The sequence below is a fragment of the Ovis canadensis genome, chromosome 1 (genome assembly GCF_042477335.2).
Source record: "Ovis canadensis isolate MfBH-ARS-UI-01 breed Bighorn chromosome 1, ARS-UI_OviCan_v2, whole genome shotgun sequence".
NCBI classification, from domain to species: domain Eukaryota; kingdom Metazoa; phylum Chordata; class Mammalia; order Artiodactyla; family Bovidae; genus Ovis; species Ovis canadensis.
Window position 1 is genome coordinate 243,103,883 of NC_091245.1, and position 16,960 is coordinate 243,120,842.

A 16,960-nucleotide genomic window follows, 5' to 3' on the forward strand; every position below is an offset into this window, starting at 1 on the left:
GGATGAGATGGTTGGATAACATCACTGACTCAATGGACATGAGTTTGGGCAAACTCTGGGAGATGGTGAGAGACAGAACAGCCTGGTGTGCTGCAGCCCATGGGGTTGCAAAGAGCTGAACATGACTGAGCAACTGAACAACAATAGTAGTCTAGAGGAGTGAGCTTCTGCTGTAACTGGAAATTTTAGATTGCATTTCTGGCTCTTGTTTTAACAGAGTGAAGATAGAGCACAATATTTTTAATAAGAAAATGATGTAGGCAAAACTATTTCCTCTGAATTCTTCCCTTTGTTAGCTATTAAACTAGTAATGATAATGAGCGCTTTGCAAGGTTCTGTGGGAAGTCACTAGGAAGAAAGTCTCATTGCCCACCCAGAAGGGGATAATGGTCATTTTTATTTTAATGGCTTACATGCTGCCCGAGACAAATAGCTCCCTTTATGTCCCCATGGGTGAACTGATTTAGTCTGAATACATGGGGACCCAGGAACTCTTTTTAATGAGAGACTTTTTCCTTCTATGTTTTCTTTTTATGCACCACTCCCCCATCCCTAGCCATATACATTTTCTTTCCTATTCAGTTCATTCTGCTTCAGGAAGGTATGTATGGAGAAAGAGAAAGGAGCCTTGAAGGAGACAAAGGTTCTCATAAGAAAGTGTACAAAGCTGTACTCTAATTTTTATATTGCTAAATCAGTATTTGGCCAATATCAGTAACTCAATACTGTAGCTATATAAAATTTTTCTTGACATGGTTCATCATTCTTTAAAACCACCAAAACCCTTAATTCACTGACTCAACAACATTTTCACTGTCACTTGACCCTTTATGAACCTTAGATTCTGCATTTTCTTGCATGGACTTCCTTGCTAGTTTCTGCCAAACAGTATCTGACCAGAAAAATCCTAACTCTAGTTAAATACAGTTATTAATCTTGTACCTATAGAACTGAGTGTTGCTGGAGAAAAACATGTAGAGACTTACATTAAATTTGTGACCACTAGCCTCAAGTGAGACCTTGCTGCCCAACAGATAATCCTATTAGACATTTCTGTAAACAGCTCATTTTCCATTTTCCCTTAAATAATAATTTCACATATTTCCTTTTTCTTAAAATTTTCAATGCTTTCTACTCCTCTACACTATCAGAAAATTACATATCTTTTTAGACTGTTCAGTTCAGTTCAGTCTCTCAGTCGTGTCTGACTCTGCAACCCCATGAACCGCAGCATGCCAGGCCTCCCTGTCCATCACCAATTCCCGGAGTCCACCCAAACCCATGTCCATTGTGTCAGTGATGCCATCCAACCATCTCATCCTCTGTCGTCCCCTTCTCCTCCTGCCCTCAATCTTTCGCAGCATTAAGGTCTTCTCAAATGAGTCAGATTTTCGCATCAGGTGGCCAAAGTATTGGAGTTTCAGCTTCAACATCAGGCCCTCCAATGAACACCCAGGGCTGATCTCCTTTAGAATGGACTGGTTGGATCTCCTTGCAGTCCAAGGGACTCTCAAGAGTCTTCTCCAACACCACAGTTCAAAAGCATCAATTCTTTGGCGCTCAGCTTTCTTTATTGTCAACTCTCGCATCCATACATGACTACTCAAAACATTGTAGCCTTGACGAGTTGGACTTTTGTTGGCAAAATAATGTCTCTGCTTTTTAATATGCTGTCTATGTTGGTGATAAATTTCCTTCCAAGGAGCAAGACTGAGAAAATATTAATAGAAGCAATCAAGAATATCCATCTGCTGCCATCATTCTGTTTGCCAAATATCCAGTATCCCCACCAAGAATACCTTCTTTTTTGTTATATGTGTGAACTACTTGTGTTCTTGAAAGTGAAATTGTGTTAGTCACTCAGTTTTGTCTGACTCTTTGTGACCCCATGGACTGTAGCCTATCAGGCTCCTCTGCCCATGGAAGTCTCAGGCAAGAATACTGGAGTGGGTAGTCATTCCCTTCTCTAGGGGATCTTCCTGACCCAGGGATCAAACTTGGGTCTTCTCTATTGTAGGCAGATTCTTTACCATCTGAGCCACCAGAGAAGCCCTGGTACTCAAAGCACTCAAAGATTTCACATCTGCATTGTTCTTCTCTCCTAAGTTATCAATTTTACATCACTACAGGATAATTTCCCTCAGCTGGCAAACATGTGGCACTCTCTGCCCTTGAACTCACATCTCCTTCTAGTCATTGCCTCATTTCTTTGCCCCCTCCATTTATTGAAAAATCTTCTTGCAAAGATTGTCCAAATTCTATATTCTAAACCTTCCATTTGGTTTTCCCTGGTGACTCAGATGGTAAAGAATCTGCCTGAAATGCAGGAGACCAGGGTTTGATCCCTGGGTCGGGAAGATCCCCTGGAGAAGGGAATGGCAACCCTAGTATTGCCAAAGGAATGGCAACTCTAGTATTCTCGCCTGGAGAATCCCATGGACAGAAGAGCCAGGCGGGCTACAGTCCATGGGGTTACAAAGAGTTGGACATGACTGAGCGACTAAGGCCAAACCTTCTATTCACTCTTAAAAACTTATTTTAGTGTGACATAAGCACTTAGGCAAAACACTGCAGAAAACACAACGTAGATGAATAATGTATGGGGGCACTTACAAGGGGACCACTCCTATAATCATCACTAAAGATAAGAAATAGAGCACAGTCAGCATCCCAGTAACCTCCACATATCCTTTCCAAGTCACATTCCTTTTCCTCCTCCCAAGAGGGAACCACTAACTTGACTTTTATGGTAATCATTTTCTTATTTTTATTTAAAGTTTTATAGTTTGACTGCCAATGTAGACGTCCATAAATATTTAATAGTATTATTTTGTTCTACTTAATTCTCAACATTCAGTACATGAAATTGTGTAGTAGGTAACTCTGTGTCTTTTTTTTTTTTTTTTTTTTGGCTTAGTTCAGTTCAGTCTCTCAATCATGTCTGACTCTTTGCGACCCCATGGTAGCTTGCCAGGCTTCCCTGCCCATCAACAGCTCCTGGAGCTTACTCAAACTCATGTCTGTAGAGTCAGTGATGCTATCCAACCATCTCATCCTTTGTCGGCCTCTTCTCCTCCCACCTTCAATCTTTCTCAGCCTCAGGGGCTTTTCCAGTGAGTCAGTTCTTCCCATCTGGTGGCCAAAGTATTGGAGGTTCAGCTTCAGCATCAGTCCTTCCAGTGAATATTCAGGACTGATTTCCTTTAGGAGGGACTGGTTGGATTTCCTTGCAGTCCAAAGGACTCTCAAGAGTCTTCTCCAACTTTTTTTTTTTTTTTGCTCAGTATTAGGTTTATAAGGTGCCTCTATATTCTTGTTTGTACCTTTAGCTTGCTCATTTGTAATACTGAAATATCTTACAGTATGACTATACTCCACTTTATTCATTCTATTATTTATATTTCTGTGGTTGACTGTCTCTGTTTATGCCACTGCATCGGTCTGCCTTTAATCTTCATTATGGACCCAAACCACTCTGTTCAAGGTCTTTAGGTTACAAAACACCAGTGGTCAATTCCCATCCTAATTTTACTGGATCTTCCTGGCATCATTTGACATCAACCTTCTTGAAACAGTTTATTTTCCTGGGATATCACTCCGTCAAATTTTCTCTGCCCTTGTGGCTGTTCCTTATCAGTGCCCTTTGCTGACTCCTCCTTATAGACTAAATCTTTCAGTGTTGAAGTGCTCCACATATCAGTTCTTGGACACTTTGTTCTTCTATTTATACTCATGCTTAGGTAATCTCATGCAATATGCCTTCAGGTCTCATCTACATGATCTCTTCCAAGTTTATTTCTCCAACCTGTGCTTCTCACCTGACTATCTGACTCTGCCTATTGAATGATTCTACTACAGAAATTTAAATGCCTGACATTAAACTCTTATTCCCCTACACCATCCCTGCCCCCCCAATCCTGTTCCACTGTCACACTTTCTCAATTCATAAAAAATGATACTGCTGCTGCTGCTGCTGCTAAGTCGCTTTAGTCGTGTCTGACTGTGTGACCTCATAGACGGCAGCCCACCAGGCTCCCCCGTCCCTGGGATTCTCCAGGCAAGAACACTTGAGTGGGTTGCCATTTCCTTCTCCAGTGTGTGAAAGTGAAAAGTGAAAGTGAAGCTGCTTAGTCGTGTCCAACTCTTCGGGACCCCGTGGACTGCAGCCTACCAGGCTCCTCCATCCATGGGATTTTCCAGGCAAGAGTATTGGAGAGGGTTGCCATTGCCTTATTTGAAAAAATGATACTATATTCTTTTAAATGCTAAGACAGTAACTGTGATGTCATCCTTGATTTGTTCTCATACTTACGTTTTAAGTATAATTTTCCAATGTAAAATGCACAAAGGTCATGCAAATATAAAATGAATATGTGTCAAAGGCATGACGGAACCAGTAATATGTATTTATAAGCACACTAAGAAACACTAAGAAGAGGTTGCTGGGTTGTATATAAAACAGATTAATATCCCACAGAAAAATAAACTATAATGTTTGGGAGCACCTTTTCCACTAGATAGGAATTATTCGCATCTGCACTGGACAAAAGTTTATAAGTTAACTTGTAACCTCAGTGAGCCTGAAGCCTTTAATGCAAAGAAAGTAGATACACCTAGGTAACATAGTTAGGCCTTTGCCTCCATAGGACATCGAACTTATACCCCATCCACTTTTTGCCTTGTTTCCAAGCTTTGAACATTTTTATTAATACCTGACAAACAATCCATCAATAAATTCTGTTGGCTCTTGCATAAAACTACTTTTAGGATTCAATTATCACTTTTTTAGCTACAATTCTGGATGAGGTCCTCATCATTTCTTGCCTGGATTTTTGCAATTGCTCCTTAGTTTGTTTCTTTACTTCCTCCCCTGCTTTTTTCGTTTTTCTCTGCCACGTCAAAGACAGAGCAATCCTGATTTGTTCAAAAATGTACCAATGTCATCCCATCTCACTGATGGGAAAATTCCAAGTTTTTACCTTGGTCTACAAGACATTATGTTCTTTTTCTGGCTAAGTGGCTGGTCTTCTCTCTTCCATTTCACCTTAGCCTCCTTACTCACTCTCTGGCAGGTAGCTATCCTGCCTTAGGGATGTTCTTACTTTGAAAGTTCTTATTCCTTGTATTCCTCCCTCTGTGCTACTTCCTCCTTCACTTTATTCAGGTTTCTCCCAAATATTATAAAATCTTTTTCTTATTCTCTGTTTAATTCACTCCCACTCCTTGATTTATTTTTTCTTCACAGCACTTATTATCACTAACATATTCTAAATTATATTTGGTGCTAGTTTCTCCCTCCTAGGATATAAATTCCATGGTAGCAGCCACTTTGTTTTGTTAACTGTTGTAAACCCAATACAGATCTACTAAGATGGTAGATCTTAGTCAATATCTGTTGAATCAATGAATAAATAAATGTATGAATTTTCCTTGAAAATGATATCATGGAGAAGCACATGTGCTTTCAATCATCACATCTACTGATTACATATTTCATTACTCTGTCAACTCATGTAAATCCATTTTTGCAAGCATGCACCCTATATCATAATTATAAAAGCCATTTCTTCCCAAATACATCATCTCAAAATAGCCAGAGTTTTCATTTTGCTGTAACTCTTAACATAGGCATTAATGTCTAGAAAGAAGTAAAAATAATATTTCTGAGGAAGCCAGAGAGATTAACTTTTTAAAAGACTCTCCAGTACCAGGCAGGGTTTCACTAGCCCAGTTATCTGTAGCTTAATACGCATTTAAGGAAGTTCTAGCCCCTGGCTTCTGTTTCCTTTTCTCTTGCTATGTAACTTGGTCTAGTGGTTCACAAAGCACCCTTCCAGAGCCAGTATTAAATGGGATCTGGCTACAGATGCAAATTTTCAGCCTCAACTCATTCTCACTGGCTCTTCCATCTGTGTTTTAACAAGTTTTCCACATGATTGGGATGCTCATGTGTAGCTAAAACCACTGCCTCAAGTAGTTGGCCTCTACCCCTTCTGATAGAAGGTCTTCCTTGGTGACTCAGACAATAGAAAGTCTTTCCTGATGGCTCAGACAGTAATCTGCCTTCAATGCGGGAGACCTGGGTTCGATCCCTGGGTTGGGAAGATTCCTTGGAGAAGGAAATGGCAACACACTCCAGTATTCTTGCTTGGAGAAGAATCTTCCATGGACAGAAGATCCTGGCAGGGTACCATCCATGGGGTTGCAAAGAGTTGGACAAGACTGAGCAACCAGCATACATCCCTCCTGAGGCAGTGGTAAAGGTAAGTCAACTGACTCAAACCAAACCTTGACTCTGCTGCATGGTAGCTGTGTGACTGTACTTTCTTGATGGCTCAGCAATAAAGGATCTTCCTGTAAAGCAGATCTCAAAGGAAATGTGGGTTCAATCCTTGGGTCAGAAAGATCCCATGGAGGAGGAAATGGCAACCTACTCCAGAATTCTTGCCAGGAAAATCCCATGGACAGAGGAGCCTGGTTGGCTACAGTCCATGGGGTCAAAAGAGTCTGACACGACTGAGCACAGCCCAGTTGTGTGACTGAAACTAAGCTATTTCTCTATGTCTCACTTACCCTATATGTGAACTGAAGATGTTAATAGCACAGGTTTGATTCCTCATCAGGTCTGAGAGCTTGCATGCTGTGCTGCCAAGAAAATAATAGTAATAAAATAAATTAAATAAAATGAATACCTATCTAATTAAAGATTAAAATGAACTCTCAATATTTAAAAAAGTAGTACAATCTTGTAGGTATATTATGAAGATTAAACTGATTAATACAGCCAAGTGAAATGCTTAGGACAATGTGTGGCACATAATAAGAACCAACTACAGAATAGGGAAGAACATTGGCATTGTTTACATAAAGTGTCTGTATTTTTGAATTATTTTGGTTATATTTTCTCTAGTAACATAAATTCTTCAAGTACACAAGCTATGTTTTCTATTTCTCTATGTCCCTTGTGGTGGTAGTTTAGTTGTAAGTCTTGTCTGACTCTTGCGATCCCAGGGACTGTAACCCTCCAGGCTCCTCTGTTCATGGAATTTTTCAGGCAAGAATACTAGAGTGGGTTGCTGTTTCCTCCTCCAGGGGATCTTGCTGACCTGGAGATCGAACCCATGTCTCTTATATTACAGGCAAATTCTTTACAACTTAGTCACTCAGAAAGCCCCTCTACATCTGTAGAACTGAGCATATCATTATTGATATTATAATCATTAACTGAGTGCTTACCATGTCATTACCATTTTATAATAAATATCTTTAGTTGTTTGAAGCACTCTGTTGATTACTCAATTGAATGAGAAATCTGCATTAGTTTGTCCACTGAAATTATTTTTGCATTATTTCAGAAATTTCTTGAATATATCTGCTCATGAGTCTCAACCATTACTTACCTACAGATAAGCAAGTCACACAAATTGTAGATCTCTTGTAGCCTAATTATTTGAATTGTATAGGATTTCTGTGTACCCATATATTTATATATCTCATTAATTTGTTCTAAAGAACAAAAAAAAAATTGTTAATGCTAAGTCAGGTTGTCTGTAAATGACTTAAGGAATATGTTAATGATCTTGCACCAAATGAATAATTACAAAGCAGGTGCACTTGAGATATGAGCGTTTAACTGATAGCACACAGCTTCTAATGGCTTCAATAACTAAGATGATGGTGATATCAGTCTGTTAAGCTCATGGTTCACACCATCCATTTAAAGCAAAAGAGAACTTCAGCTAGAATCTCCCGGTAGACTCATTGTCCTGCTTATTTAAATAGCAGTTAATTTAAAGACACACACATACACAAGTTAAACTCCATTATTTCTAACACATCTCTTTCAAATAAACTATATTCTCCTATGGCAAAACCCTGACTGAAAGAAACGGTTTGGTATATGTATATAGTCATTGTCTTTTGCTGTTGAGTTTTTCCCCAAATTTATCGTTCATGGTTAAAGACACAGGAAATGTAGAAAACCAGAAGTACAGATTTCTGAGCAAGGTCCTAAGAGGTATCCACCATCATGTCCCCCAGTCCCAAAAGGAAGAAAAGCAAGTGGCAATAAACAAAGTTGACAAAATTTTGATTTGCTGTGTTTGGGATCCTTAGCTGAAATGAACATAATTCACATCTCTAAAAACAAACTAAATCTCAAAATAATGGTTACAAAAATAAATATGGGGGAAAAATGATAGTGGGTTCGAGTTCATTCCACTTGATCTTCAAATTTCACTTCTCAGTATGACACTGGCTATAAGTGAGAGGAATCAAACTCCAACTAGCTTAAACAGAAAAGGGAATTTACTGGCCTTCTCTGGTGGTCCAGTGGTTCAGAATCTGCCTGCCAATGCAAGGGGGCACTGGTTCAATCCCTGGTCTGGGAAGATTCCACATTCCGGGGTTGGCTGGGAGGAGCAACTAAACCATATGCCACAAGTTCTGAGCCCGCCCTGTAGTGCCTGCAAGCTGCAACTACTGAAGCCCATGCTCTGGAGCCCGTGCTCAACAAGAGAAATCACTGCAATGAGAAACCCACTCCCCACAACCAGAGAGTAGGTTTCACTCCCTGAAACTAAAGAAAGCCCATGCTCAGTAATGAAGACCCAGAGCAGCCAAAAATAAATAAAATCAATTTTTAAAGAAAAGGGAATTTATTGACTCAAATATCTGAAAAATCTCAGGGGAGATCTGATTTCAGCCATGGTTAGACCCCAGGGCTCAACACTTTCCTCTCCCTCTGGCTTCTCTTCCAGACAGGATCTCCCACAAATGGGGCAAGACAGCCATAGTGCACCCCAACAGTCTCCCCAAAGACCCACAACAAACCAGCTTAACCTCACCTGAAAAATGACTTCTTCTTTGTTTGATCTGGAAAAAAGTTCCTAGTGGAGGCTTTAATTGGTCTAAATTGGGTTGTGTGCCAGTCTCTACACATACAGGGAAATGGGACAAGCTCTTTTGAACCTAACCATGGTATATCAGTACTTCACATGAAAGAAGGGTTTCCTTTACCAAGTGGAAAATATTGCTGAGCACCTTATAACCTGAGATTTCCTTGCATTTTATTGTGGATTTCCCAGCAATATGCACCTCACCTTCTTTCTTCCATATCTACTTTTAAAAACATAATACATAACAACTACCATACAGACGCTGAAGTATATACACCCCTTCTCTGATGTTCAAATTCTGCATCTATTTCCATGTTCAGGATTCTCCAGTTATCTGCATTTGTCCTCTGGTTAGGACATGGTTCTTCATGATACGGTCAACCATGGCTAATAACTCAGTCCCCATTTTAAAATCTGTTATTTGCAACACAACAATAATAACTATAAAATTCCTAATTGAAAATTTCAAGTCCAGGTCAAGAGTATGCTGTCTTTGTTCTTAACCTATCTCTTTGACAGACTTTCCCATACTGTGTGCTGTTGATATCCCAAATACTACATTCTAATAGCTTTGCATCTTCAGTAGAAAAGGAGTTGAGGATTAAATGAGATTATGTTATAAGGATTATATCACAGTATCCAGCATATAGTAAGTACTCAATAAGTATTGCTTCTTTATGTTACAGCTCACTTGGTTATCCTATCACCATCATCATCATCATTCCCTAATAACTCTGGTAGGTAGATCCTAGGATTGGCTTGACTTAGGTCAAGTGATCACCTTTGTTGTAGGAGGGGAGGGAGATGGAGGATACTCACTCTCAGTTAAACTTTGAGAAGGATTTGCCCCAGGCTAGATGGGTTCTATTTCCAGAAGAAGGTACAACAAATGTCAAGCAAGCAAGAACAACGTATATGCACTGTAATTCCCTTATCAACTATCTGGCCAATTCCTTGCTTGAATGAATGAATGAATGAATTTATTGCTAAAGATCCTTAAGCTTGTGCAAATTTGTAAAAGTTTTCTTATGCCACAGTTTGAAGCTCTGGATATCTGACCTAAGTTGGGTTATTTTAAGGCTTGCTTATTTAGATATATTAATGATATTGATAATATTATTTATAAAATTATTAGATTCAGAGACTTGATATAATTAAAGTGCATGTTTCCAAGTTTGTAAGATCAACTATATTATATATCAAAGTATTGTTATTTAAAATTGGATGTAGAAGTCCCTTGTAGATAGAAACATTGGTTTAACTTATTTAAAATGCAACAGTATTTTTACAGGCAAAATGAATATAGGTAATATCATCTATATATGTATCCTACTGTCTGTTTCTAGGATTTTCATTTAAGAGTAACAAACTACAATACTACAAGAAAGGCAGGGGTGGGGGGGTGGTGGGAACCAACAGTCTTGTGAAGATAGCTGCTCCAAACATAATGAAACAGGTGTGCCTTAATAGGTCTAGTAGGAATGTTTTGGCTGTTAGCATCTTTTAAATGCTTCTGCTGAGAAACCATGTTTTCATAACAAGGTTGGTGAGTATTAAACCTGTGATAGTTCTTTCTGGGATTACTATAATTTACAAAAACAATAAAAACCTGCTAAAAACATTTATGTATTTTTAAATGTTGTAATCTAGGGATCCCACTGATATTTGTGGTGAAAGATTTGCCCAGGGCTACATAACCCTGCTTGTACATTGCCAGGACTGCAATCTGTTTTATGACAAAACAGATTCATTTATCTCCAAATAAATAAATTACTTTTGTGAACATTTAGAAACATTTGCATAATTAGGCTGTAAGATCTTAGCAGTCTTTTTCATAATAATTAAACTAATCTAATCTTGGACAGGGTAAACAGACTTACTAGGATGAGAGCAGCCTTCAGGCAAGGAACTTACCGCATTCTGCAGGAACTGTAAGGCTGATGATGTTTGTTAATTATGCAGAGCTTTACTCCCCAGTAATAGCAGCGTTTGTATTGCCTGAAGCTTAGATAGCTACTCCCAGGCACATAAAATTAGACTCTGCTTTTTTGACATTCTCTTAAAAAAAAAAAAGATGATACTTCAAAATGATTACATGCTTTCAACAAGGAGGGCATTAGCTTTCCACTGATGGATTCTGGATCTGTAAGCAATTGGTCCATTCTTCAGTCATGTGATCTTGATTATCTTTAGATCTGGAGCCTTTCAGACTGTCTACAGATACACCAAGCTGAGGCTTAATGAAAGAACAGCAAGATGAATGATTACGTTTCAATCCTCAGAACTTCCTAGAATCCCAAGTTTACCAAAAAAAGACACTTTAGCAAATCACTTGTTTTAAACTCAGGCTCATTTTATTTATAGTTATCAAAAGGGAACATGGTATATACATCATATATATGTATCAAATGAAAATGAGGGTTTTGAAAAATTTCAGTGCTTTTGCTAAACGGTCCTACAGACAGGTGGACTCATGTAGTGGTTTTAATTGTAACTCAGCTGGAGGGAACCATTGCCTGCTTTTTTGATTATAATTAATATATTTACCTTAAAAACACAAAACTGAAAAATGAACAGGTAATAGATACAGGATGATTTCACCATATTTATTGACAAAATTTTCATGTAGTAAAATTTCCATTTTTATATCTCTCTTCACAAATGAGAAGTACTGCTGTATAGATTTTTCAAAAGAACCCTAAATAATTGATATTTCCAAAACCAAATCCTGAGAACATGTGAATTAAGAATATATAAGTGGAATAAATGTTTTTTGGAGCCACAGGTACACAGAAATATGTAATGCATTTAATCTTGTCCATATGAAATATTATTAGAAATGTGGTTGCAGGAACACTAGTCATCAGAAAAGTAATGGCATTATCTGTCCTTTACATGTTCTTTCTCCTTTTTGTTTATAAGTTATTCATTTATGCATCATATATTTTATTTTCACTTGTATGTAGATTGGTTCCAGGAATGATTATTTATTCCTGATATGTTCAAACCTCACAGTGCATTTAATTAAGGCATCACAAACTGCTAGCTCCATGGGAAGAGATTTGTGATGTCACAAGCATGGGGCATATGAGACTGGCAATCAAGAGTTAGAAATTAAGGATTTTTTTTTTTTTTAAAGTGTCATGTAAATTCCAATGTTTGGAGAAGAGAGTGGGAAAGATAAGGCAAAAAGATACCATTCATCAGTCTTTCTCAAAGAAGATTTCTACAATGAAAGTGGAAGCAGTGCTTTCTGCCCAGTCTTTTATAAATTAGATTTTTGTAACCTGAAAGTTTAGGCTTCCCAGGTGGTTCAGTGGTAAAGAATCTGCCTGCAAATGCTGGGAAGATGGGTTCAATCCCTGGGTCCAGAAGATCCACTGGAGAAGGAAATGGCAACCCACTCTAGTATTCTTGCCTGGAAAATGCCATGGGCAGAGGAGCTTGGCAGGCTACAGTCCATGGGGTCACAGAATCGAGCAGGACTAAACAACAACAACCTGAAAGTTTATTAAATATTTATTAAAATTTTGGGATTTCAGCCATGAAACATGGCTTCAACAAAACATTCTTTTTTAAATTATGTTTAAAGTTTTAAAAATCTTTCCAGGATTCTAGGAATTTTGTATTTTTCCTTTGGTACTTTTAGAAATTACAGATATAGCAGAGTATATTACCTGTTTTCTTTTTCTTTTTTAAAAAATATTTATTTATTTGGCTGTATTGTGTCTTAGTTGTGGCACGCCTGTTTATTGCTGCCCCAGGCTTCTCTCTAAGTGCTGTGCACAGGCTTAGTTGCCCCGCAGCATGTGGAACCTTAGTTCCCCAACCAGTGATTGAACCCATGTCACCTGCATTGCAAGTCTTTTTCTTTTAATTAAACAAGTATTATATAAAATAAGATTAAAATTGCAGCTGATTTTTTTCTAATAATTTTGTTTTCTGTCTACAATTGTAACTTGTTGCACATTTAAAAATACTCATTTTCTATCTTGTTTAAAGAGCAGTAGTAGATACTCATTAAAAAAAATTATTTTTTTTTCTTCCAGAAGTGCAAGTACTGAGGTGAGGTATAGAGAAATTAGTTTGCCTGTCTCTGTTGCAGAGGAGGACTGAAATAGGATCCAGATCTACTTAATTCTGTTAGGTAGTTAGATAGGAAGTGAGTGAAAGTCTCTCAGTTGTGTCTGACTCTTTGTGACCCCACGGACAGTATAGTCCATGGAATTCTCCAGGCAAGAATACTGGAGTGGACAGCCATTCTCTTCTCCAGGGGATCTTCCCAACACAGAGATTGAACCCAGGCAGGCAGATTCTTTACTGATTGAGTCACCAGGGAAGCCCTGAATAGGAAAAAGGAGTCTAAAACGATGGTGGCTGAAGGACAAAGAAAGGAAAAGCCCACGGAAATGGAACAAAAGAAAATCTGAAGACTGGAAAGAGAACCTCAGGTGAAACAAACAGCCCTCCTGGCTAGCCCAATTTGTATAGGGTAGGCTCAGGGGCTTCCCTGGTGGCTCAGAGGTTAAAGCGTCTGCCTGCAATGCAGGAGACCTGGGTTTGATCCCTGGGTCAGGAAGATCCCCTGGAGAAGGAAATGGCAACCCATTCCAGTATTCTTGCCTAGAGAATCCCATGGATGGAGGAGCCTGGTAGGCTACAGTCCATGGGGTCGCAGAGTCGGACACAACTGAGAGACTTCACTTAGACTTAGACTTAGGCTCAGGGAGAAGGAGAAAAAAATGTGTAAAAGGGGAAGCCAAGGTGGATTGAGGCCTCTCCTTTGGGGTTGGCCTGCCCTCAGGCCTTGAGGGTGTACTTCCCTTTGCTGTCCAAATAAAACTCAGCTGTAACTGAGCTGTAACACTGGGCTGCCATTTCAAATCTTTGCTGCAGTGAGACAGAACTGAGAAAATTACACACTCCCCTGACAATTCCAAAGCCTAGGTCCCTTGTTTTACTGTCCTCCTCATTGACAGGGATCTTAGCCAGTTTTTTCTGAATTATTTTTAAATCTAGTGGTTGGTTAAAATAATAGATATCTTAAAATTTTCATTAATCTTACACTTCTGACAGAGGCAAAACAAAAGGACAAAATAGATGTTTAAATAGTTAATCCCAGTTGGAGATTTTAAGGATGAAAATATGGGAGACCGCTGTAAGTTAATGATTACTTGGGAAAACCAGGTTTGCTTAACTACAAAACCAAACAGTCTTGCTTAATAACAAAACCATGCAACAAAAACACGAGACATGCCCCAAAGCAATAAAACAGTTGTGACATGAGACCCACACCCTGCCCAGTGAGCTTAATAATTTAATAATGCTTAGGATATGCTCTGCACACATATAAAGAAATAATAATTTGTGGATCTAGTTTGACCACGGAGGGACAAGAAAACTCTCTTGCTCAACTTGCAGGAGGAGCTGATGATGAAACATGACATCTATTCAAAGAAAACAAACAAGATCTTCTCCCCACCCCCACATTTCCTTCTATTATAAAACTGTAGCCCATTAAATTCTTGGGACACAACATTTCTTGTCTGTGCACTTGTAAGCCTCAGAAACCTCCTATTCAAATAAATCCCTCCTATTCTAATAAATCTACCACTTTTTTCCTGCTGAATTATTCTCTACACTGAGACATAAAGGACTAAAGTACCAGAGCTCTTTGGATCCTTCCAAAAATGACACCAATTCGTTTCACTTTTATTAGTCAAAAATTTTGGAGGGGCAGAATAATACATTCCTAAGATATATATTTGTGTATTTATTTTTAAATTAGGTGCATACACTACTATCACTAAATATAATTAATATGTCAACTAAAAAGATGTACAATATAATATTTGTGAATCAAGTTTCATTTGGGGCAAAATAAGGACTGCACCAGAGAGAGCACTTCAGATAGATTTGAGAGACTGCTCCACAGGGCTATTGGAGGAAGGTCAATATAGAAGATTTTGGTGACAGGGGAGTTCAGTGCAATCAGTGCTTGCTTTGCAAGTGGTTTTCTGCTAGTCACAAGGAGCTGATGTTATCATAAAGGGTTAGTGCTTTTCTAGATATGAAGAGTGCAAAGATTGGGATCTTGAAATCAGTTCCTGACAGTATCTGTCTAACAACCTGTTTCACCAGTTTCCATGGAGCACAGAGTGCTGCACTCTCCACCCCGAATTCCCTTCAGGGCATATCAAAGTTCAATAGCTACAGCAGCACAAGGTTCAGTCTTCACAGAGGCAGATGGCAAATGCCCTTGGCAAGTGCCAATTTGTAGTTGACAATATATATCTAATTTTAAAGTTTTAATTTTAAGAATCCTTTGAACAGAATCAGACACACAGAATAAATCTAACAACCCTTGCCTTCACTCTCTTCAGCCCCCAAATAAGGAACTTCTATACCTGAGCTACTGAGTGTTAGGGAGACCATTCTCCATGGGTCTTCCATGTTTTGCACATGGTGTGAGCAGAGGTATTATCTTTTGTTCTGGATTATCCTTTCAAGGATATTTGTGTAGTGAATCACCTTGGAGATAGAGATAGTGTTTCTGGATCCAGAAGCAGTTTTGTTGCTGTCCAATAAAATAAAAATAATGTCTATTTCCAGGCCAAATGTTGGGTGGTTTTGCTCTTAGTCCATTAGAAAAGATGGGCACTTCAACTGTGATCAAACCCACTGAATGTATAGTCTGTCTCTGGACTGCTCAGCATCACCCTCACAGGATCTGGGGAGAGAGGAGGAAGCTATGCAAACATGAAGTTCACAGTCTCTTGCTTGCCATATCTTAAAAATCTTTTGCAAGTGCTTTTTCTCTGAATCAGGGGTCTCAAGTCTACTGACAGCACCTATGAAATGAGCAGGCCCACTTTTTAGGTTGCAAGTAGAATAAAAACCTCAGACTCTTCACTGTTGACATCAACCCAAGAGCCAATGAAGTTTTACAAGGCTAATTACCAATAACAGGGCTTGAATTTGCTATGATCCACAGGAAATAACATTAAATTTTGGAGTTCACAGAAAATCTCTATAAATATCAAAAGGCAGAAAATGGTGGGATATAAGACAGAATACAAGTGTAAATTTGAAAACTGAGTCTCTGTTGGAAATGTGGGCCTGGATTTTACTTATTTATCTACATATTTATTTAGTAACAAATTTTTATTCTAAGTTGTTCTGAAATATGAGTTGTCTTTTAAATCAAAGTATCTTTTTTTTAATTTTTATTTTTATTTTATTTTACTTTACAATACTGTATTTGTTTTGCCATACATTGACATGAATCTGCCACGGGTGTACATGAGTTCCCAACCCTGAACCCCCCTCCCACCTCCCACCCCATATCATCTCTCTGGATCATCCCCGTGCACCAGCCCCAAGCATCTTGTATCCTGTATCAAACATAGACTGGCGATTTGTTTCTTACATGATAGTATACTTGTTTCAGTGCCATTCTCCCAAATCATCCCACCCTCTCCCTCTCCCTCAGAGTCCAAAAATCCGTTCTATACATCTCTCTTTTGCTGTCTCCCATACAGGGTTATCATTACCATCTTTCTAAAGTCCATATATCTGTGTTAGTATACTGTATTGGTGTTTTTCTTTCTGGCTTACTTCACTCTGTATAATAGGCTCCAGTTTCATCCATCTCATTAGAACTGATTCAAATATATTCTTTTTAATGGCTGAGTAATACTCCATTGTGTATATGTACCACAGCTTTCTTATCCATTCATCTGCTGATGGACATCTAGGTTGTTTCCATGTCCTGGCTACTATAAACAGTGCTGCAATGAGCACTGGGGTACATGTGTCTCTTTCAATTCTGGTTTCCTTGGTGTGTATGCCCAGCAGTGGGATTGTTGTGTTATATGCCAGTTCTATTTGCAATTTTTTAAGGAATCTCCACACTGTTCTCCATAGTGGCTGTACTAGTTTGCATTCCCACCAACAATGTAAGAAGGTTCCCTTTTCTCCATACCCTCTCCAGCATTTATTGCTTGCAGACTTTTGGATTGCAGCCATTCTGACTGGTGTGAAATGGTACCTCATTGTGGTCT